This window comes from Cuculus canorus, chromosome 14 (genome assembly GCF_017976375.1).
Source record: "Cuculus canorus isolate bCucCan1 chromosome 14, bCucCan1.pri, whole genome shotgun sequence".
Lineage (NCBI taxonomy): Eukaryota > Metazoa > Chordata > Aves > Cuculiformes > Cuculidae > Cuculus > Cuculus canorus.
In genome coordinates this window covers 7,714,438-7,739,963 of record NC_071414.1, presented here as the reverse complement: position 1 = coordinate 7,739,963, position 25,526 = coordinate 7,714,438, and the positions used below count along the sequence as shown (strand labels likewise).

Sequence of the window (25,526 nt, the reverse complement as noted above, 5' to 3'; positions counted from 1 at the left end):
TTTGCTTTCTATTTTCTTAGACAGTTAGTATATGAATCGGTGGATCACATTCTTTTGCTTTCCTATCAAGATGGGGATGTACTTCCTAAGAAGAGACGCACCTTCCGTGTTGTGTTCCTTTAACCCCATCAACAAGATGCAATTCCGTACATAAGTCCTAGTTCCCTCTTTGCTATCTCAGCAAGCTCCTTACACAGTTATCTGGATGCAGTTTTACGTTCCCAGACTAGATACCGAAGTTAAAACCAAACCTAAGTACAAAACCTGTGAGAGACTTTCTTTGACAAAAACTTGAATTTTGCTTCATTTTCCCAAATGGCCAAAATCGGTGAGGTGCAAAAGCCTCCACAAACAAATGAATTTACACGAAACAAGTCAGACTCCAGAGCCGTTTACTAGCACTCTACATTTCAAAGCCCAGCAATAATATTCAAATAACAGTACCTAATCCCACCAGTCGATCTAGGTAGGTTAAAAAATGTTTACTGTTTTGTAAATCTAAATCCATTTAGGTTTTTATCCCACCTAAAAATCCATTTAGGTTTTGATGTGCCTTTCCTGAAGACCACATATTAATCTGGCGTATTTGTTTGTTACCTAATTAAATTTTCCTACAATTCTAGAAGCACATCAACTGCTTAAGTGCTCATTAAGTGGGGTAAAGAATCATTTGTTAGCATTTGGCCATTAAGGTACTTACTAATGACTTTCCTCCTACAGACTGAATTGTTGATATAAGGAGGTGGTTGCAGAATCAACTAAACTGTTTGGCCACTAATTGTAAGCCATCAAGGAGGAAATTAATGCCTGTTCCAGGTACAAAGCCCATATTTTATAAAGTTCAGTACTCTTTCAAGTCTTTGTTGCTTTATCATTCAGAACCAGCACTTCTATTCACGTTGGAACCTCAAAACTTACCCAGTAATTTCTATGACACAACCACGGCCAATTGTATTCTTTTGCCTTGCATCATGTTCTTCACTTTTCAGAACTAAAAAAATAATGTTGAAAGACAACACCGTCTAAACTGCAATTTTCTACTACTAAAATTGTACCAAACATACTTTCCAAACAATATTTTTCATCACTCCCAAGAGTCTTCCTCCACACTCACTATCAGGTGCTGTGGGTTTTTTTTTTGGTTGGTTCGTTTTTAAATTACCTTAAATATGAATCTAAGAGGGATTTAAGATCCTGGGAGTAGACATTTAAAAACTATTTCCAAAAGTATCTGAAAAGGGGTTTTTCTTCTTTCTTAAAATTGCATCAGTTATATTTTTCTACCTTGTCAAAGGTATTTCATAATTAATGAAAGATTTCCCATTCCTTTTCAGACTGGTTCGCTTCACACATCAGGACCAACTGTACATCATTTCTTCAGTTTATTTTAGGGCGGAGGAAAACAGAATTTCACACCTTGCATAACACAAATATGGATCTTGTTGGAATTCTAACCAGCTACAATTTTTTCAATAGCTTTAAATTTCCCACATTAGACTGTTTTCTAAGTACACACAATAGAACTTACCAGTTCCTTGTTGCATCAGGAAGACTTTAATTTTTTAAGAGGTAATCTAAATGCAAAATATTCAAACTTCAAAATTGTGTTTCTAAAGATTTTTGTATGTGTCTACCCTCTACAGCACAAAATTTGATATTTCAAATTAAGAGTGGTTTATTTGCAAACTTTAAAATGAGAAATAACTTGCAGGTGCTCATGTATCCCGATTACAAGCTGAAATTTTGGATTAAATTATTATCAGGTATTCAAATTGAAAGCTGTTTCACAATATGTCTGAAAAGCACTTTGCTCACAGCAGTGCAAAAATTCCTGGGTTGATTTTTGTTGTTGTTGTTGTTGTTGTTGGTTGGTTGGTTTTTTTTCCTTTATTTCAAAATCTCCTCACAAATGAGAATAAATTCTCAGTATTTTTTGTTTGCTTTCTATTACAAAATGCTCTCTTCAAAGTACATGACAAAAATCTATGGCTTCAACTGATTTCCTGATAATCACAAACAAATGCATCACTGGATGAAAAACAAGTTATAGATTATTTCTATGGCTGAACTCCTCATATTCTGTTGCTAAACTGTGACAGTAGCATTTCAAATAATCTTCTGGATTGGGAAAATTTATCTGGGTCAAGCAGAAACTCCACGTTTCATAGCGTATTTTACAGACAGTGCTCATCTAAATGAGAAAGCCTACACTTGGCAACATCATTCCTTCTACCAGACAGCTGTTGTAAAGAATTTGCAAATTAAGAATTTCAGCTTGAATAAAATGCATCCTTTTCGATAGTGTTCTCATGACAAAATTATTTTTTTTTTAAAAAGGGCATTTTAACGCATGAAATAAAACATTAAAGATTCAGAAATCAAGAGGTAGTAAAAGGGAACATAAGTTGGAACCTCCCAGTACACAATTCTAGTTTTCCTGAACTCATCCTTTCTAGTCCATATAACGTTGCAGACTGCATTATGTCATATGTACAAACTGACTACTCACAACCTGAGAAAGCTGTTTTACTTTAATAAGTCTTATAACAAGAAACTCATTAATGAAAAAGTCAAAAGAATTCTACTAAATTAGGTGGACACCATCAGGAGAAAATTTTAAGACTGAACCCAGCGCATCTCACAGATCAGTTAACATCAACACATTCTATCGAGCTTTGGCAACTACATAAATTTCAAGACCCACTGCGCCTTTTTTTCTTCTAAGGTCTGCCCTCCTGCAGGAAATCTTCACCGCTTCATCAGTAAATCCAATTTATTTATTTATTTTGTCAGAAATGTGAATCGGATTCCATCAATGAAACATGAGACAAACTATGTATCTGTGCTTAAAGAATAAACTTTGAAGCTTAACCACCATGCAGCCAGAAACAGCCTTACCCAAAGCTTCCGTTGCCTATTTCCTACAACGCAGTTTCTAAATATCCATTGTTGATCTGTTTGTACGCATCCACCAGCATCTCCCAATAGTTTTCCTGAACTGAGTGACTTACAATGTGACTCCCTGCAAATAGCTTAGCTTTGCTGTTACTGAGAATTACCACACCAGCTACAGGACTGACCGCGGCTTACAGTTTCCCTTTCAGCTTTCACAGCGAAACTTTATAATCAGGGTAGCCAAAACCTGAACAACCTACACACGCAGTCAGGGGCACTATGAATATCATGAAGAAATTGGAAATTCTTAAACAAACAAAATAACAGCATTAAATGATAAAGTAATAGAAATGCAGTGACATTCAACAGTGTAATAGATAAGCCTGTTAACTCAGAAACTAGGACTTGAATTTTCTTCTACCAGTTACAAACAGCAAAAAGAGCCGAACTGATTACTAGGAGCTTTAGGCTGGTAGTTCAGCACAGCTCTTAAACGGAACCGTGATAAGGGAAATGAAGAGTATGTGTGAAAGACAGAAGATACTCCAAGATAAAAAAGAAACTGGTTATGAGTAGACTAGAAGTTTTCTAAGCAGTCAAAAGAGACTGACATTGTGGAATACTCTACACAGATAAAATAGGGGGAAAACTCAATTTACATTAGCTTTTATATAGCATTAAGGAAGTGAAATAAACCTGCTAGAAAATCCTTTGTGTTCTGTTCTGAGATGGCTGAAGAACATGGAGTAAAAATGGAAACTGCTGCCTACCAGAGATTCAGTACAAGGCAAACTGCAGTTTGCTACAATCAATAACTCTTCCTGGTTGTGATTAAGTGAAATAGCTCTAACAATGACTGCTTTTAAACCTAAGACCCCTCCCATTTCTTACAAGCTTTTTAAATAAATGTAAACTAACTCAAGTGTCTTTTCACACTTTTTGGTCACTAGTAAGTAGACTTTTATTTAAAAAATACTGCCAAGTTCCAAAAATTCTTTTTGCCTATACAGAGCCCAGTATGCCGATACTGGTTTTCCTGTTAAACAAACAAGACCCAAGTATTAGTCTTCAAAGTGTTTACTATAGCCTTGAACTTTACAAGCAGCTTTTAAAGCTTTATCTTTCTTCAGGCACTCAATTCACACTGGTCTCTCAAAAAAATAGTTTTTGTTCGCTTTCTAGGTGTGGGGAACACAGCAATGTCCCTTTTGTTCACCTTAAACTTGATTTTTCCAGGTGTCTCTGTGTATCATGCTATTCTTAGTCATAAACTTGGTCAAAACCCTTTTAACAACTAGATTACAGAGAAAAACATTGAAAAGGAGAAATATTACACTAGCAACAAGCAAGACTATCCACAACAGGACATAACATTTCAGATAAAATACCTGGATCAATCCTCATTCTGTTTTCACTACACAGTGTTCAAAAAAGAGAGACGGGTAGAGCAGTTCAGCTGAAAAAAGAACAAGACCAAAACTTCTGAATAGAACTGTCTCAAAATTATAAATTTAGCTTATATGAACTTTGAAAGGTCCAAATCCCAGATTTACATATTTCACCTGTTCCAAATTAAAAAAAAAAAGCTCCTCTATACTCTTGAAATTTTTGCTACTTCCAGCTAAATGCATAGGATCTACCCTCATTTTCAGCCAAAGGTCATAACAGAATGAAAAAAAAATATTAGGTTACAGTTTCTTTGACATTATTTACTATAAGCTTGATATCCTTACCCTGGTATAACCAATAAATCCTCTCATTTCAGTATAATCTGCACACGAAATCCTGCAGTAAAAGCCAGTGAAAGTTTCATCACAATCCAATCAGTGCAGAAAAATTGATTATCGGTGTTCCCAGTTGTAGCCTTGATCTTTTAAATATGTGGGGGTTTAAATTTATTTAACATACTGGCATGAATATATAACTAGTTATTACTATAGACTACTGCTATCAGAAAGAAATGACAAAAAATAAGGCTGTGATTGTTTTTCCAGACTACAGCTCCTGGAAGGCACCTGTAAGTTGAGGAAGCCCTTCACAAGGCTATGAAAATAACCTCTTTCCTTGTTCCATCTCTTTCTCTTGTCCCATCAAGAGAGACAGTGTCAGACTCATAAGAAAAAGCTGTTCCTTTACGAAGAGCTGTCCTTACCAGCCTTACTAAAATTTTATGCTGGAGATTAAACAATCAATGTCAGCCAGAATATGAGATACAATAGCACAACTATTGCTGAGTCACGGGATAATAATACGATTAAGCAGAGTGGATTTCTTTGCCAATGGCAGAGGGAAAAATGTCTGTTCTCTAATATGCATAGATGAGAAAATCCGCAGAAGATAAAATCCTTCCTACAGTCTTATAAACTAGACTTTGACCCCTAGTTTATACTCCTGAGGGCTTGATAAACTGAAGAGTTTTGATATGTTCTCCACCAAAAAGAGAAAAAGAGGCAGAAAGCGAGCTGGCATTCGAGTTTGTCTTTAAGGATTTCTCTGGTGCTCTGCATACCTCCCGTACGCACTGCAGCAAGGCTCCAGCGGCACTGGATTGGGGTGCTGATGTGCATGTTAATAAAACAGCACCGTTCAGCAGCAATTATCTTGGTCAAGCAGCCTGTATTTCACAGGGTTTGAAGGGGCAAGGGTAGTAGCAGGGGAATAACAAAATAACAAGGTGGCTACATTTGATATGCTTCTGTGTGTCAGAAACCTAATGCCTGCGTGTGTAAATCACTGGTTCGTCGCGTTACCTTAAAGCAGGAGCTCAGGAGAGTCACATCTTGAGTACTCAACACTCATTTTTAACAGTGGTGAAGAAGTCTGGCAATACAATTTGCCAACACAGCTAGTTAATTTGCCTGGAGCATGTTATGAATATTAATCTCGATATATACAGAGACACAGCACAATTAAATAACAATGCATGTAGCGAGGACAAAGAACAGATAGATGGTGTGTTTGAAACCAAACTCAGAGACAAAAGGACTGGGCCACTGAGGTGAAACTTGATTTGTGTTACAAACATTGAGTGGCTGGAATGTGAGCATCTGTGTGTCCCTCTGCAGGAGTTTCATGGTAAAGCATCACTGTCTGGCTTCATCCCTGACTGAAGTAATCAGTCCTTACTGCTAAAGTCAGAAGAGTTTGTAATAGGCCCTACAGCATATGTGACAAAGAAACGGATACGGTTTCATTCTTCTTGCCTCTACTTTACCTTATTTTTAAAAAAAAAACACAGCATGGACCTCCATTTAAACTACAGTGTTTGTAAAGTAAGATTGATGGAAGGCATCCACCCCCACCTCCTCCAGATTCTCAGCCATGTGGGGACTTCACAAGCCACAAAACCACAGAGAAGCTATAAAGGTTAAGTTCTACCACCATATTTTTAATCTGAATCTTTGCAACGTAATGAAAGCTTGGAAGGTCCATAACATAGGCACATCTCTTCTGGTGACACCAGGCATTCAGCAGGCATTTAGACAAGATTTACCTAACTGAGGCACAGCACAGTGAGGTGTGTTCTTCTGGTACATCCCACTGCCACCTCCTCACCGTTCCAGTGCAGGGTGACCAACAGTCTGCTGCAAATATGCTTTTGTTGGTCTGGTTCAGTTTCAAAATCAGCGAGTGCCAGTCAGCCCATGCACTGCTTGACTTCCAAGTACCCCCTCACAGTCAGCTGCTAGTCCTGGAAATGTTTGTAAAACAACATCCTTATGTCCAAAACTTGGAAAGTGCCATTTCTAGTTACAGCTCATTACATCTGGCATTTCAGCACCTTCACCTCCTCTGCTCTGGCTATCAAGGAGTGTGTTTTAATGAGAAGTCATAATCGTGGCAGCACTGCTGCAGTTCCACAGGGACACAGCATCAGCCAGTATTAAAAACAGTAAGATCTAACTTTCACCATAGTAATATTAAATGAATCCTGGTTCTTGCAGTGTACGCTCAGCCTGGCCCCCAGCCGGCAGCACATCGTCCGCCTCCTGCCTGCACAGCTCATCCTCTGCTGTCCCCGGCACGCGGGGCTGACTGACTGGGCACGCGGCACGCTGCTCCCCACTCGGCACCTCGGGTACATTTCTGCTTAGCAAACACACAGCATATCTGATATGCTATGAACGCATTCGGGACCACAAGGGTCAGGACGTGGAGTCACCAACACAGCCCTGTGCCCCCTGGTTAGGGCAGCTCTATTATGGCTCAGCCTGTAGCCTCTTCAGGGACCTCTTCCATTTCCTTGGGGAACTACCATTTGCTCCTATCCTTTGCTGGGAGCACAGCCCTCAAACCCAAGCCTGCCTCTCTGCCAGGCTCCAGGCTGTATGATCCCTGAGCCTTTTCTCCCTGGATCTAACGTCAGGATCTGCTAAGAAACACACCAGTTTAAACCTTTAAAAAGCTCCAGCCTTCCTGGCTTCAGCCTCCTCAGCTGTACAACCAAGAACTCTCCCCTCCACCTTCTTGTATCTTGCAGAAAAATAAAAATAGATTAAAATTAAATGTCAATACCCCTCCAGGGCAAGAGCATAAATAAAGAATTTGTTAATGGTGTCTCACAGAGGGAGGGTGAGATAGGAAGGTGTCTGAAGATAGAACTCAGTCCTTAATTATGTCTGCATTGCTGTAGGAAAGCATCTTCATTGCTGGAGGCAAAAAAAAAAAAAAAATAAAATAATAATAAAACCCTCCTTTCCTGCTCTTCTGGAAAACTAATTTGCTATTTATAAATAACAAAAATGGAGATTAGAGTCCAAGCAGACACAGCAAAAATGCCTGTTACTTGTTCAGCATTAGGACTCAGAATAATAATGTATGCCATCTCCTCCGGCTGAACAGAAAGACAAATTAAGAGATGGTGCTTAGGAAACTGCAAGGCTGGACACAGTGATCAAAAGCTCTTCAGAAGTGGCAGGTTTATCTCCTCCCTCTAAGCAAAGTGCAGCCCTGCAGGAGCATCTCCTTGAAAGCCTTGTGCAGGTTCACAAAATTAATAACCAGCCACTGCTGCCAGGGATGCCTCATTCTGCAGTCTAATTTGAGACATATTTGTCAATGGCCCTAAACTCCAGAAAGATACAGTTAATAGTTAGTGTTTGATGCCAACTGGAAGAAAAGGAAGCTTATAGAATGCAGGCCTACCATGTTAAATGCAGAAAACGCTAATACTGTAAGTATATTTCTTAAACAGCCATCACATCTCCTTCCCACTTCTACCACCAACACCTCTGTACACTAATATCATTAGTCACAGCTTTTTACAATAAGTCAGTGTAACCACTCTGAATCTTTCAGTGAGGGATAAATGCACCCACACGTTCCCTTGAAAAGGATGTGCTGGATAGGATGCACACGTGTGCAGCTTTACTGTTGTGGTAATCACTCCAGAACACTTAACAGCAACATTATGCAGTGTGAATGTTCACTTATTACAGCAGCTTCTTTTCCTTCCCTCAATGAAATTCACTTGCACCACTTAGCACACATGGTCTTAGTTTGGAACATCAAGAGAGATTGATTTATTTGTTAAAAGCCAAACAAAAGGTGGAGAAAAAAATTCTTTTCCGAACCTCAAGAGTTGCTGCTTTGTCAGATTTACAAACATCCACTCACAGGTAAGCCGTTGTCCCACAGTAGCTTGCAAAATTAAATATTTGAAATAAATGAAAAAGGAGAGGGCACACGTTTAGTGAAAAAAACTTTGAGAATAGATGAGGAAATGGGAGATAACAGGAAGTTATTCTATTATAGAAAAGTTTGCTCAAGCTCCCCTCAGCCTCCTTTCGTCTAAGCTAAACAACCCCAGTTTCCTCAGCTTCTCCTCAAAAAACTTGTTCTCCAGCTCCTTTACCAGCTTCCAGACCTACCGAGAGGACTTACGGGAAAAGCTGGACTTGGGCCAATGTGCAACTGCTGGGCTACATCAAAAGAAGCATGGCCAGCAGGTCAAGGGAGGCGATTCTCCCCCTTTAATCATCCCTGGTGAGACCCCACCCGGAGTGGCCAGCTCTGGAGCCCTACAGACAGGAAAGACAGACCCCTTGGAGCAGGTCCAGAGGAGGGCCACAAAAACAATCAGATGGATAGAACACCTCTGCTATGAGCATAGGCTGAGAAAGTTGAGGTACACCCTGGAGAACAGAAGGCTCTGGAGGGACCTTAAAGCAGCCTTCCGGTACCTAAAGGGGGCTACAGGAGAGCAGGGGAGGGGAACATTTTACAAGAGCCTGTAGTAATAGGACAGGGCATAACGGCTTCATGCTGAAAGAAGGCAGATTTAGACTAAACATAAGGAGAAAATTCTTTACTATTAAAGTGGTGAGACACTGGAGGAGGTTGCCCAGAGAAGTCATCCCTGGAAGTGTTCCAGGCCAAGCTGGATGAGGCTTTGAGCGGCCTGATCCAGTGGAAAATTTTCCTGCCCATGGCAGGAGGTTTGGAACTGGATGATCTTTGAGGTCCTTTCCAACCCAAACCATTCCAAGATTCTACAGCAGGGAAAATAAATAAATAAATCCATATAACAGATGAAGACAGTGGTCCATGCCCACCATACCTGCAGATACTCTGCATCTATAGCATGCAGTATAATGGCATCAACAAGAACTCAGCATGTGACTGCAAAAATAATTTTTATGTTACTCTATTAGTGTATATTAATTTTGTGTAAGAAATGAGAAAAGGTTCATTTAGACTCATAATTGTCAGGCACTTGTTCATCACCTTGCCACAACAGCAATAATTATGGGTATGGAACGATTTATGCAAAGAAAAGTAGTATGGAGAATAATGAGAAAGTAATATTCAATATATACATATTACAATTACACTAAGATTAGCTACAAAAAAACCCTCAGTGGGCAAGATAGACATTTCTTTATTATTAATGAGACAGTGCAATTCTTTATAGTGCTTTTGCTTCAAAGAAAATCACTAGTTTGGTTTTAATTAGTCTCAAAAGGAGGTTTCCATTGAATAGGAGATTCTCAAATGACAACAGAAAACAGAGGACTCAGCATAAGTGAAGTGAACTAGAACGAGAGGAAGACAAGCAGAGTGTCTACCAGACAGGTTTGCCAATATCCCAGCAATTCAATGCCACTTAAAGCAGAAGCATGCAGCAAGTGTCTCATTACATTAAGGTACCTGCCGCCTCTGAAAAAATTGCTGACACTGGGTTTGTGCGTGAAGCAACCAAGTTTGCTGAAAGCATTTTTGTTTGTTTTTTTTTAAAGCACACAGATTACGATTCACACCACAGTGGGTAAAGTTAAAAAATATCACAATTCATTAAGTAAATGGGACCCACAGCAGCAGCAACTTGGGTTTTCAGCATTTTAAGGGCAGGACTGGGTGAAAGGTAACTGCAAAAAGAAACACTTTTCCTTCCTAGGAAATTCCTAGTTTCCTGAATGAACTGAGGAACTTGCATATAGAACAGGGCAGACTAGGAAAAATAAGTTCTAACAAAAACTTAAAACTAGAGCAAAAGATTCACAAGGACAGGATGGATAGAAAATAATTGCATATGGTTATGGATTTTTCAGAGCCTTTTGCTCTGCTAATAAAGAACAGCTGAGCTGTCAAGTTTACCTCCACATAGAAAAGAAATGAATGGCTCAAAGTTCAACAACTGGCTATCACAAAAGTATTGCTTGACAGTGTCTGCAAGGCCCTTTGTAGCAATCAGCGAAGCTTATCTTTTCAGCTTTAACTTTCAGAAGATTCAACCCTTTTCTGAAAAACTCAAGGTATTTACCCTGCTAATGATAGCACAGCTCTTGTTTTGCTTTACACAAGCGTAATTTACTTGTCTTAAAAATCACTTATTCTGCTCTTCCTTCTGCAATACCAAGAGAAAGGTTCTGAAAGATTTTTGGAAAATATCTAAAGGAACAACACACAGCATGCAAATAAATGATGCCGGGCATCAATATCAGACGTCAAAGAAGCAATGATGAATACCGTTCTGAGTCAAATATTTATCACTACTAATACTCAAAGCCAAAAGTTTCATGTTCTTTACATGTAAGCTTAGACATCCTGCTACACACAAATATAAACTAACTCAGTATTTGAGAAAAAATTTGGTTCCAGTCAGTAATTACTGGAAAAGTGAGGACCAGTTCTTTACAGGTTTTGTTGTTGTTGTTGCTTAGATTGGAGCCATTTGCATTCCTTGCAATTTGTACAATATACTGAAAAGAAAAACACTTCCTAAGACCAAGAACATTTGCAGAAGAAAATATCCAGAACTGAAGAATACGGTGACACAGGGATTTAAGGAGAGATCAACTCATTTTAGCAGCTTTTTTGTTTTGTTTCCAACAACGAAGTTAGTCCCATAATTCAACAACAATGCTTACAGACAAATATCCACCACTAGCAAGTTGTATATGTCTTTTCTTTCTACATCTTCCTTTAACTTTCCAGTCACACAAAGGTCTTTGTAGTCTGTTCCATTAAGCTATCCTGGATAGCTTGCTCCATTTAGTTCACATCTGATATAGTATATCAATTTGGTGTGGGTTTTGCCCATTAAAACACAGAAAGTTAATGCCAGTTTCTTGTTTCAGCCCAAAAACCTAATTACTACCTAGAAACACTCTTAGCATTCTGACACTGCAAAGCACAGGGCAGCAAGCAAAGATTTGTGACACATGTAATTTTTCACAACTAGCATAAATCTTAACACATGCAAATCCATATTTGCTTTGCCAGTATTCAAACATCTCAGCTTAGAATGCCAGTATTCTTATAAACACTCACAGAAGTTACAGAAATAACTCAGATGATCTAGTGTATACCCAGTCTTCTTAAATTAACTTGTTTTGAACAGATAGGCCAGTGCAAAACCAGTTGCTTTTTACCAGTTTGATAATATCAGCTGAAGCAAAACAAATAAACAAAGCATTAGAAGTCTCTTTTTTTGCAAGTAACTTCTATCCTGGCTTTAAAAATCCATATTAGATTTCTGGTTTTACTCACAGTGCAATTTGGTAGTGAAACTGAGATTTCACTCTGGTATGTGGGTCACTTGCACTTACTTTGAAGTATTTTACAAACACAGTAGCTAGCTGAAGCTTTTACAAATGTTCTCATTCACCTGTGTGGTATTATAGGCTATTTAAGGGGCTTTACAATCAATGTGCTCATAACATTTAAATTAGAAAAGAAGAAAGTTTGATTTAGACTGATAAGATATTTATATTGGGTCATAACTTATAAATCTCCAGAAGCTCAAGACTGTGAGGTTACCGAGACAAGGTAACAGCTGTGTTCACCCATGAAATAGTAAAGACAGAAGCTATACTATGAAATTCCTTTATCAATCAGACCTAGTGTTATATGTGCCATACTGGGGAAAAGAACTGGACTCTACACAGTCTAGCCTAAAAGTAAACATCTAATTCTCAAGTAAAATACATTTGTCTATTGATCCTATGACTGCAGTTCCAAAAAACATTGATTATTTAGACAGTAGAAATAATAACATCTCTCTTCAATTATCTCACGTGAAACAGTGCAGCTTTCAGCAAAACTGGAATATTTTCCTCCCACGTACCCTTAACTAGCCTAAAGGGCCCTAAAAGTTTTCGTAAAAGAGTCAGAGACGTTAATACATTTTTCACTTCTAAAAGAATTAGTCATTTCTACACAGCAGCAGTATTCAGAACACAACAGCCATTAGATACTTTGCTCATATGTGCCTTACGAACAGTAGCTTCCAAATCTTACAAATTGTGAGCCCACAGATCTTGGTCATAGTAAGAACAGGTTCCAGGGAAAAGGGGCTCTATTGAGATTCTCCTTAATCAAAGTTACGCTGAAAGAAAGCCTGCTGCTAGACCAGACTGAATTTCACCAGTTAGCTTTGATAGCATGTGCTGAACCACAACAAACAAAACCAAAACCCATCCACACTGGATGATTAAACTGAGTACAACAGAAACCACTACTTCCATTCTTATTTGCTGAAATTTGATGAAGGGTTAAAACTTTACCAGGTGCACATTATTAGAAAATTGAGCTTATTTTTCTTTCTGTTTTCAAACTTAGCATTTTGAAACCTCTCCATTTGGCAATGCACTCTGTTTTTCAGAAAACAGTTTCTAACTTCCTTTATTCCTTACTAATGAATTTATAAAGGAGCAAAACATGTTTTGCTTGAAAACAGATGAAACAGCTAGGAAGAAAAAGCTGAAATAGCAATGACTAACTAGATCTTTTTCATTTTCTGTTCCTACTTTGTTATAAAGAAAAAGCACTTACCTGCAAAACCCTTGTTCCGGTAAAAACTAATCTTTACTCTAATGAGCTACACAGCTCCTCCCACAAAAGAAAAAATTTGCCACTCATTTCTTTTTGTATAAATTAAAACAATTGCTGGCCCAATTGCAGTTTGAACATAATTAGCTTCCATTTATTATCTATCCTACTTTCAGCTGTGTCACTCATCAAATCCAGAACCTTCAACTTAGCTAAATTGCCACATTCTCACTGGAATCAACTTATATCTTAGAAACAGAATTTAAGACAGGACTTAAACAAAATGTGGGCACTAAGTCAACCACTGCAATCCTAAAGGGCCCCCTCAGCTGCTTCTCAGAGGTGTAACACTTCCCCATATGACAGTAAAGCTTCTCAAGAGTCTACTGCTGCTTCTCAAGCACAGTATGGTCACTTTGTCTGACACCTAGCTTGCATAGCAGCGATTTCAGAAGAAAAGGAGAGATTCCTTTTAGCATTTACACTCAGTACTGTCCTAACCCAAAGGCTTAATTTCCACACTGAATAAGGGCCTCAATTTAATCAAAACTTTTCCCATCGTTTAGGAACTTCATTGAGGCTGAGTCTAACCTGTAATTGAGGTCTGTGGGGATAACTTTTCTTGCTATGTTTCTGACTTACCATAGCATGAGAGAAAGAATATGGCAGAAAAGACTGGGAATCAACAGCTTCTGAAATGTCAAGTTTCCATTTGGTAAGAAAAAGCAACTAACAGGTGAAGATGACTTTAACTGCAACATCCCACAGCAGCTAAGATGATAATATTTCATGTATCCAATTTAACGCTGTAGCGCTGGTTTGACACAGAGTCCGCAGCAAAGTTAATTTAATATAAATGACTGAGCATCTTAGGATCAGGAAAACAAACAAGGAAGAGATTTTTTAAAAGTATCTGGCTTGAATTAATTCTTTAATGAGAAATCAGTGAAGGTTTTTCTTCGCCCTTTGGACACAATGAGATTCCTACAATGCTCATCAAAGGAGTGTAAGTCGCCGCAGCCTTAAGCTAACAGAAAGGTACACACTGGATTTCAAAACCACACTTGCGCTGTACTTTGTAACTTTCACACAGTTATGAAAATTAAGCAATAAAATAGCACAGGGTAATAATGGGTTACCTGAGACTTTGATTCCACTCTCCTCCTGACACAGGCAGTGCCATCCTGCGGCATCCACATCTCATAACTTTATGATTCCTGTCAGTGTCTCTCGGGTGTTGCTGCAGGAGCGGGCAGTGGGGCCAACAGGTGCCTCTGTGAGGAGGCAATGAGGCTGCCCTGTGCCGGACACAGCTGTTTCTGGGCAGATCTTGCCTGTCCCAGCTGGATTCCCAACAGCCCAAACGTGGGGCACAGCTGAGCCCATCAGCCAGGCTGGAGCACCTCTCTGCAAATGTGTTTAAGAAAAGGCAGTGAGGAAAAATATGGGAATTGCCCTGAGTGATGATTCCCCTGCAGTGTTTGGAGAGACCACGCTGGAGTGGGTAGGGATGCCCTGGAGGAACTGCAGCCCATGGAGAGCCCTCAGACAGCGACAGGGGTGGTGTGAGGAGATGGGGAACAGCGAGGAGCTGTTAAGAACTGGCCACAGACGCCATCCCCCACCCACTGCCCTGCTGTTGTGAGGGGGCACAGGAGTTGGGAATGGGGTGAAGCTGAACCTGGGAAAAAGGTTGGGGAAAGTTGTTGTAATTTCGGTTTTCGTTTCTCACCATCCAACTCTATCATAAATTAATTTTCCCCAAACCAAATTTGTTTTTCCTGTGATGATAACTGCTAAGCGATCTCCTTGTTTTTTGTCTCCACTCACAAGTTTTTCATCTTACTTTCTGTCCCCATCTTGTTGAGAAGGGGCAGAGAGAGAGAGAGTGGCGGCATGAACAACCAGCAGTCAGCCAAGGTGACCCGACCACAGTCATTTATTTGGCATCCAATACCAAGCTCAACTTACAACCCTAAATTTAATGAGTTTTATGCTCTACAGCTGAACTAGCTGGCCGTTCTCAAGGTGATGTGGCCACAGGGCAAGCTTTACCCACCACAAAGTAAAAACACAAGCTGTACAAAACCTCATGTTTTAGCAGTAAGAGAAAATACAGAATCTTTTACATGATGGTCTATTTGACTGAGTTCTGGCCATTTATAAAGTGCTTTACTGTAGAAGTACAATGTTGAACAATTATCTAAGCACGAACACTGAGAAGAAAAGGACAAAAAAGTGACTTCAGTATTTGCATGTCCTTATTAGGTGTAGACGACTACAACATATTTATCAAAGATGTTTAATATATATGGCATTACATACAAAATCATTCAGTCAGCATTGCACATAGTGGTGTCAATCGAAGCTGGTGTGTATACACAACATAGAGATTTTGCACAAAATTGAGCAGAAGATTTGGCAAAATTTTCACATTGTTTTTTGGCAGCCAACTTGTATGAGTAATATTGTAAGAGAAAACTTGGTCATCTCTGGCACAGCAGTCACACTATTACTGCAGGCGAGACAGGCTTGCTTGTCTCGTGCTTGGCCTAAATACAAAACTAAATAAAACTAAAAGTTTCAGTTAGGTGAACACAAATAAAAACGTTTCATGTGCTCTTCTCCCATTTGGTGCTGCTCTGCTTTGCAAAGCCCTACAGCTCCCAGTATTCAGGGGGAGACTACATTCTGCGAAGCTGCTCACAAGTTAAGACTTTTGTACATGCATAGCCACTTCCTACTTGCAGTGTTGGCTGAGGCTGCAAGATTTTCCTTGGGAAAAAGTTTAGAAGACTGAGCCAAGAAAATAATTGCATTTGCTTTTTAAGTTTTGAAATCTTCATAATTTTTTTCTGATCAAACAAATCTTCAGTTCTTATCTCAGTCACATCATCTTCTCAGACTTTTGGGACTAAAACATCTTTGTGAGAGATGAAGAGTACTGCAACCGGGATATCACTTATACACATCCTGCATCTGCAAAATGCAAAAAAAAAAAGAAAACAATCATTTTCCCAGTTATCTCCCCAGATATTGGTGTCTAGAGGTAAAATGTTCTGGAGTTGTTAATTATCTTTGTGTTTAACTTACATTATATCTTATAATTTGTACCTCAGCTTTAACTGGAGTGGATTAAAGGCAAAGACACTTCCTTAGCAATAAGCTGTAGATATAACAGTGAACATAGAAGACTTGTGGTGGTTTTTTTTCTTTTACTTGGGAATGGCAGTACTTAAGTGTGGTTGCTCAGTAATCATCGTGTTATATATGTGGTTATATTAAGGGTAATGATCTAGAAAAGCAGCGTTCGTAGCTGGGTTTTCCCAACAAGAAGCTTTTGTGGCAAACCAGGCAATTAATCTTCAAACAGAGCATGTAAGAAGCAGGTGTTCAATGATATAGAGATGGGTGAGATTGGCATTACAACCTCCTGGTTCATAGCGTGGCAGTACCAGTATGGGAAAAACATAAAGCATTTGCAGGTTTCCATCCAAATCTGACTGATGTCTTTACAAATAACTTTTGCTTCTCAAGACAACTCTTCATGTATCAAGATTCTAACATTAGAATCTGTTAATCTGAATGGAAAACGCAGCCTAAAATTAGTTAAAAAACATCTGCACCTGTGAGCAAAGCCACACAGAACTTCAAAACCTGTATTCCTAGTTTTTGTGTCTGAAATAGAATAAAATAAAGGAATAAAATCTTTATATATTAAATCTGTGTGAAACAATTCAGGGAGTTAACTTGCTGTTTAAAACCATGTTCTGCTCTCTAAAGACTATTATTGCTGGGCAGTTCTGTTTTCCACTCAGTCACTCATTTTCACATATTTGGAAGAAAAGCATACATGAAAAAAAAAAGTTTCAGCCTGAAGAATGAGATCATCGCATCACATTGCTAAATGCATAACAGCTACTCTCAGACAGAGACAGTTGGTATGTAAATCAAAATCATTTCATTAGACAGAAGTTTTGAAGCGGTCTCAGTCTAAGGGCTTAAAAATTTAACATACTAAATGATAAGAAAATTGCAAAATACGACAGTCAATTTCTACAGTGTTTAGCCTTATCACCATCCTCCTCACTCCAATTTGGCTTTTTAGTGGGTACACAAGCAAAGACTACTACAGTTCAGTGCTAAAATAATCTTGGCTGAGAAGGGAGTAAGATAATCAAGCACTGAATATGAACCTAAATACAAATTACTTCTTAGGGGTGTCTAGCGAAGTAAGTCTCTGTGTGTTTTAAGGAATTTTAAGGCATTTTAAGGAATCTCCCTATGTTGATGGGAGAGCCTTGAATTGATGATTCACTGTATTCCATTGCCAAGCCAGCTTCTCAAATGGTAAAAATCTGGCATTCTATTATCCGAGCTGGTAAAACTTTGCCCGTACACAGCAACAAGGAGAAGGCTTGTTACTATTACTTTCAGCTATCTTAAAAGATATGCTGCTTTGGTTTCTTCTAAGGGGAAAGTGCAGAAGTTGGCTCTTTTTAGAACAGTAAACTTGTCCACTTTAATTATTTAATGCTCTATGTTCTTTTTTATAACCTAAGTGCATTTTCCTCTGTCAGAAGGGGTCAGCAGAGATCAACACAGCAGGCTCAGGGTCTGATGGCCTTTTGCAAATTTCAGAATGTTATTAAAATTTATTTTTAAAAGGTTAAGATTTTCCTTCTGCTTTCCCTGTCTAAATAATGGAATAAGCTGAAATGCCACTCTCTGCTCGAGATGTTGCCAAGTTCATAGTATTAGAGAACAAACTGTGCAAGTTTGACATCTAATCAACACCACCAATATACATAAATACTAAGAAGAAACAACTGATTTTAAGAATTCAGCTCTCCTCTGGTGTATGCGCAAATTACACTATGTCACGTAAGTAACAACAATCTTGGAAGTTATCCTTGTGAAAAAAGCATGAGCTGTAGTTCTTAAAATGTTTGACAATAGCTAGAGGCTTTTCATAATGCAAATCTATCAGTAGTCTTGCTTTCTAAAATCACTTTATGAACTGGTCACTATTTAACACAAGAGCAGCTAAGCATAAATCGAATTTATGCCCATCCTTTAAATGATGGATGTTGAAACAGATTTGCACAGTAAAGTAACTGTGTTCACACAAACTCACTATCAGTTGAAGACTTCGGACTGAATGATTTCCAGTGCAGTCTGTTTCAGCCCAAGGATTTCAAGGACAGAAGGAAATGTCTCTTAAATTTCAGCTGATCAATGTTGTTTTCCAAAGTATTTGTCACCTGTACAGATATCCGCATGCTTGACTTGCAGGCAAACATCGTCTGCAGGGCCTTTGGAATGGTGTTAAGCAAATAAAGCCTGTTAAGCAAACAATGCATGCTGTTAGACATTAGTTAGCCTGCTATTTAGTAAGCATTCCTCTGGATTTCAATATGAAAATTCAGAACGAGGCTTATGGTCCAAATTATGCTTCAAAACAGCAGGATATATATCTATTAGGTAAACTTTCCCATCCAAAAGTTACATTTTTCACTCTAATAAGATATCAACAAGCTTTGCTTCCAAGACTGTATACTATATTTTTTCACAATCATTTTACAGAGCTTAGAAATTAATAAAAATTCTGCCCTTAATATTTATGGGTTAATACTCAAAGACCGTTTCACAGAAATCTGTATAACAAGCAAAAGCAAACTAATCCATCTACAGTTCGATTTCCCAAAAACCTGTGACAAAAAATACCTTATGTCTCTAAAAGCATTTAATATTACAAAATAAAGTAACAATACTCAATACCACAAAAACGCACTGTTCCACCAGGCATTAACAAGAATAATTCCTTTAGAAAGAACAAACAAACCTACTAATGCTAAAAAAATCAAGAATGAAATTAAAAGAAATAATAAGAGAGAATATTTGTGCATTACAGACATATAATATATGCATATGTAGGTGTATATATATAGACACGTACATTTATATACTTACATACATATATATAAAAATGCATTGACCTGTATAACAATCACTATGGTAAATACCCATTGTTTTTCTCAGTAATAAATATTGCTCAGTTATCATCTTGGATTCTGGATATTAAAACCCGACACTTTAAATTTCCTTGTACAGTTATTCCTCTAACCTTGCCTCCCCTTAAAACCTTGAGAATGCTTGTGTGCATCAGAGACATCCATGGGGAAAAATAATTTTCACAGTCACCTGTATCACTGTCCCCAGAGGAGCTCAGGCACTGCCCAGAGAATATCCTGGAATAATTTCCAACTGAATGCAAACCAGGAAAAGCAGTCTGCCATGAGCATCTACAGATTAAGGGCTAGGATGGAGACCTTGCCTTTTCAAAGTAAGCTCCAGGTCTCTGAAGCCTGACTACGCCCCTTTAAGAGTCCAGACCGACTCCAACCACCAAAATTTCAAGTAACAGAAATGGAAGGGGAATCAGGCTCTAGATATCCATAGACTTATAAATCCTTCAAGTGATTAGCATCGCAAAACTCCCATCTGGAAGGTGTGCAGGTGATTTATACGATGTGACTATAGTGAGACACAGTGACTGGCATCATCCCTCTAGAGGGACAGTGTGGGATGACGTCTTGGAGTCCAGAGCTCCAACTGCTGGAGGGCATTCCAAGCAGGACTTGAAGAAAAGAAAAATCATTTTTCACTGCTCATGTAAACTGCCCTCTGGAATTGCAGGTTGGGGTTTTTTTTTTACTTTATTTTTTAGCTCAAGAGCTGTTGATTATTGCAGAAGTCAGATTTTCTTGTGCCCATTGCCCGCTATAACCTACATTAACCTACTTGGAGTGGAACAGTTATCCCTGAATAACTCAGGTTAAAAACTCTCTGGTGCAATCTCCAGCCTGAGGCAGGTCCAGTCAAGCTATGAATATATCCCAGGATGAAGATTCCCCAACTTCTGTCAGCTCCTCTTCAAATATTTGACCACCATTATGGTAAGTAAGTAAGTAAGTAAATAAATAAATAAAATTCTTACATTTATTTGAGATTCATTATACAATTTTCCAGCATGTGTCTGCTACAATTGCCCATCCCTGTGTCCCCTTTAAAAAAGGCCTAGCTCCATCTTTTGTTTACCCTCCTGTTAGTTAATTGTGTATCTTAATTGTCAGAAGGATCACAGTCCAAAGAAGGTTTCCGAGCAAATCCTTTGGAGCTTTAGAGTTTTAATAGAACCATAATCTTTATAACAATACAATGGAAAACTCATTTCTGAAGTTGATGAGTGACTTCTTGACTTTTATGTTTTAAAAAAAAACATAAATAAAAAAGAACAGCATTGGTCTCCCTACCTCTGTCATTTTGGATTTAGAGTGGGTGTCCTTCTGCCACCTGCTTGTCATTCTGCTCAGGTCTGATGTGCTACTTGTTTCAAAAATACACAGATTCTGTCTTGAGTTCCAGCCCCACGCCTGTTTCTGGAAAATGATAATACAGTCTTCCAGACTGCTTCTACAAATGTGTCTTCCCCACTCCCTAGAAGTGAAAAAAGTGAAAGAATTTAGAAACAGCTACCTTTCCATTTGCTCAAAAGCTAAAATTAAGCATGAAAAAAACAAGAATTAACCCCCATTAAAATGGAGAGGGGAAAAAAATATGTATTTGACTTCTTTAGGGCTCGAAAATGGCTAATGCTATAAGGTTATCCAGGTATTTAGTCACTCAAAGGGCATGCAATGGTGGACTTGCTCTAGTACAAATAAAATCACTCCTTTAGTTGCACTGCTTTACGTAACCACTCGATCCACTTCAGTGGTTCTAATGGTCAGATGGGACAAGACTGAAGCAGCTTAGCAATCCCTTTATTTTGTCAAGTCACTCTGCAGCTCGCTGCTTTAGTCACTTCAGCCAAATGTATTCTTCCTCTAGTGAGAGAGTCAGAAGAATTTAAGGCCCTTAAAAAAATGCCCTGGTTTTTGAACCCGAGTGTCTCAGTCTGGAGTAAAATCTTGCCATTCTGCCTTTAATACCAAATTTAACAAAATCTATGTCCACATCTACACAATCGTGCTGATTCCAAGGAACACCATGGTCAAATGTTGCAATCTTAGTACAACAACCTGTTAGCTTTTAAATATTTGAAATCATTTCTATTTGAAGACATGGAGTTAAAAGGAGGAACAGGGAAGAGACAGTAAAAATGATTCGGCCAGCTCTTCCCTTCTCTTTTACAGCATATGCAGAGATTTTCTCCTAAAGATTTGCTTAGATCTGTGAAGTTACACACTGAAGGTTAGATTTTTAAAGTATTAGACATTTAAAGATGCAGACAAATGCTTCATAAGCACATCTGAAAATCACACTGAAAGTCTATCCGCAAATTCAGGTGCTTGAGTTCTTCCAATATAATGAAAGATGCCCTTATCATATTTAAGCATATAAATAACAGTACATGATTTTCAGATATGTCGATCAGTTATGATTCCTACTGATGATAGTCAATTATTTAAAATAATGTGTTGATAATGCAAGCGCTGTTCTTTATTGGCCTGTATTGATCCTCTTTATATCTCTCCAGACTTGAATGGAATTACCATTTTTTACTTTGTACTGGAAGTGTATAGTACTTACCCAGTCACAGAGCTCTATTATATGACCGTTCCAGTCCTCTAGCACAACAAACTCACCTACTGACCCTTCTCTTACACATCCATGGAACATAGACTGAAAGAAAGCGCAGTGACTTGCAAAACATAATTCTGTTTTATTTGCTATTTTCTGTTAATTTCTTAAACAGCAAGTAGAATTTTCAAGAGGATTCTCAGTATCTCAACATGATCTCATGGTACAAGGAAAAGACTATAGTATTTTCTATGAGACATAAACACACCAGGTTCTCAGTGTGATGAGGTTTTCATCAAAGGTGCTTACCCTCTGGAAATGCTGCTTTTTTCAGACAAAAAATGCAAGCATCCAACCAGTAAATTCCATTCTGAAATATCTAATAGTTTTAGAATAATATAAAAGCCAACACTTTTCAATTCATTATTTCTGTTACGGAAGTCAGTTATGCTCTTCAGCAAAACTGCAGTGAGACAGCTCTGCACGCCTGTTCTCTTCTGAGGAGAGAGCTGCAAGTTAGAAGTCATAAGGAGCTGCTCTGCTTGCAAGGAAATTAAGTTACATAGATATTTAGGTACACCGGACATTTAACTACAATAATGTCTGTCAGTTTGAAATGAGTGCTAGTAAAACAACAATAAGGTTTAAAGTATCTTAAAATATCTGGATAAACAACTAGTAAACTTCTGTTTTTCTTGAGTCTTGTTTTTCTTACAAAACAAAGGTAATTTTAGTGTCGTTAACAATACTTTTGATAAGAGAGGGGGAGAATCAACAGGGAAAAAAAAGCAATTTCAAGTGAAACTAAAAGCTGTATTATTTTAGTGCTGTCCCTCTCTGTTTTAACCTAATATTTTGTAATTACTAGCATATGCTATAGGAATGTGTGCATGTGTATCTTCAAGGCTCACGTCGGTTTTTATACAGTCATTCTAAAGAACAATAAACTCCAATATTTGACAGTGAGAGCACTGTGTCAAAAGAGCCACACTCCCCGGAAAGCGCTGCCCAGATCTTGCTCAGCGCTGCATGAAGCAAAGCTGATACTGTGAGACGAAAGAGAGCAATTTCAGTTGTTTTAATCCGGCAGAGTCTCATGCCTTTTGATCTTCTCTTTGTTCCCTCTTTGTGAAGCATAACTTACACTGACTGCAATTTATTTAGTTCACAGTTTACTTATCTCTGCTGAGCCATAACACAGCATAAGTTCCCCTGCAACTCTTGGACTATGCTTTGGTTTGTTTCTAAAGACAACATCTGTGTTTCTTTCCTTTGCGCAGTCTGAATGTCAGATCACCTGTTTGGTGTCTTTTTAAAGTCAACATCTGAACCTCTAATGACAAAGTGTTTGTTTACTTACCAGAGCATGCTTTTCAGCTAACCTCTCATTCATTTCCCTTCAGACTTTGTTTAGAGGCTGTGAAAGACAGTTCCACAGCATATGCTATGGCCTTTAATGCGGATTATCATATAATTTACATACCAATTAATTAGGAAGTAGGCAATTCTCATAGCAACTGTTCATTACCAAAACTCCCAGTGGCATTTATTTTCTTATAAAAGCAGTAAAAGCAGACATGTATTGTCGCATTAAACAATTTTATCATCTTTATCATTTAGTTTTATGTTAAAAAGCTGCATGTCTACAAGAAGAAATAACTCTCAGCTTGGAATCCAGCTACGGGTGAAGCAGGCTGTTGTCTGTGAAGACATTTGCTTATTATAGTATGTTTGGCTCCTGCCAAGTGCCACATTGGAGTGAGAAAAAGGATTGTAATGCATTACAAACTTGATATTTTCCACAGCTTTGAGAAATGCAGTAATGAATACCATCACCGGTTTACAGTTTCAGAAAAGGAGCAGAAATAGAGGCCTCACTGCAAGCAATGCTCAAAGAACTGGGAGCACCGGAGTGTTTGAAGAGCAGCTGGGACAGAGGCTTCTTTCTGTGGAGAGCAGACAAGGCAGGGGAAAATGTTAGTGACACCTGATGGAGTAGATCTGATGAGCCGAGCTATTTTTCACAGGAAGGTAACAAAACTATTTAGCCAGCAGCCTAACATCTTAGAAAACTTCTTCAGGATGGAGAAGGTTGGTCACTAATAAAGGTCAGGTATGGCATGGAAAAGGGTGGACATAGTCAGCACCCCCTTATAACACAGAGAGACGAACTGTAATACTTTCACTTTTCTATGTATACAAGCAGACCTCCAGAAGCTTACCTAAAAGCTTCACAAGCCTCATATACAGTCCTTGAAGGCAGTGATTTTCTCAGGAAATCGAGTACCCTGTAGTAACCTATCAAAGCATGAGTTGGCTAATTTGAGTTAGCAAAACCACAATCAGATGTGGCTATCTGACAATTCTGTGGGTGGTCAAAATGCTCACTTAACACAGAATTGGTCATAACAGACTCCCACCAGCCTTGGCTCAGTATATAAGTTGTTACAAAAGAAGTTTCAGAACTCAGTACAGAGAACACGCTAAAAAATTGCAGTGAGATAACAGGTTACTTTGACCTGCTTTAGGGAAAATACCGATACGCACAATACATATACAATAGCTACCCCAATACTCAGTTTCTGCGCCAAGCAAATCTCATCAGAAACACAATACGGAACTGGAACCTGCATATTATTTTAAATATTTCTACTGCTACTTTATAGCTTTAATTAAATGTACTTAATCATAATTAAGTCTCTGAGATCATAAGTCAAAATCCAAATCTTTGAATGGTAACTGGGGTAACTGTTAGCTTTAAATGTAACATGAATAAAAGATCATTAGATATATTCAAATGCATCCCTGTGGGTTGTATCTCCTAAAGCTGGGCTTTCTGAAAGATGTGCTCTGTACATAGCGTTTGCATGGTAAGTTTTTCAAAGTCAGTATAGAGAAGCCTCACAAAGATCAATACATCCAGGCTTATGGTATAAACCTTAAGACAACCCAATACATTTATCTTCATTTATGCATATACACGTTTAGAATTTTTGCTTTGAATTTTCTGGTTAAAATTCTAGTTGTACTTTTTAGCTGAGAACACCTTTGCCATCTGACTACATCCATTTTTGATCTTGTCACAGATCTGATGCTGGGAAAAGGTAGAATTATGCAGGGGACACGTGGAGGTTAAGCAAAAAGAGAATCAGAACAACAGCGTTAGCCTCTGACAACTCAGAGAATTCTCCATCTAGATGCTGGTGAGTACCAAAAGCATTTAGAAATTCAACAGCAGTGATGGGAAAGACACCAGCGAAATCAAAATACATTCCTGCTAGTTCATAAAGTCTTCTAGTCATGTATCAAGGGTGAAAAGACTAATCCATTATCTTAGTCATTCATTTAGAGGTAGGTAATAGAAAAAGATCCTCAGGGACTAGCACACATTTTCTAGTAAGTGACTTGCTGCTCTTTAGTAAGTTCAGTCCCACAGGACATGCATTTCTGAAGTCTCAACACATTTTCTCAAGTGCCAAGAAATGCAATAACAAAAAAAGTTCTATATAATTCCAGTTCCCAAAGCTTAAAAAGAGCAATTGAAATCCTTGCAGTGATGAAAAAACAAAACGCCTAAAGAGGAAGTGTTTCTAACCAAGGTATGAAAGGTTAAATGCAGGGTTTATTTAAAGATACGTTATATTTTAGGGGTCAGATGATAAAGAATGAAGTTTTTATTATGCCAGCAGGCCAAAATTTGAGACCCTATGACCTTCTTCAGATTTGGCATTCTGCCCCTCTGTGGAGAAGGCATAATGAGAACTAATAAATGG

General features: G+C 38.4%; 1 long non-coding RNA gene across 1 annotated transcript in view; it reads right to left on the bottom strand.

Moving 5' to 3' along the window:
• Positions 1 to 15,152: 15,152 nt before the first annotated feature.
• The window catches only part of LOC128853569 (uncharacterized), a 255,098-nt gene continuing 244,724 nt past the window's right edge, over positions 15,153 to 25,526 (bottom strand). Inside the window, exons 6-8 of the long non-coding RNA XR_008452162.1 lie at positions 20,484 to 20,667; positions 18,432 to 18,510; positions 15,153 to 16,146 (exon numbers count right to left, since the gene is read on the bottom strand). This is a non-coding gene — a long non-coding RNA (uncharacterized LOC128853569). The remainder of the gene's footprint in view (positions 16,147 to 18,431; positions 18,511 to 20,483; positions 20,668 to 25,526) is intronic.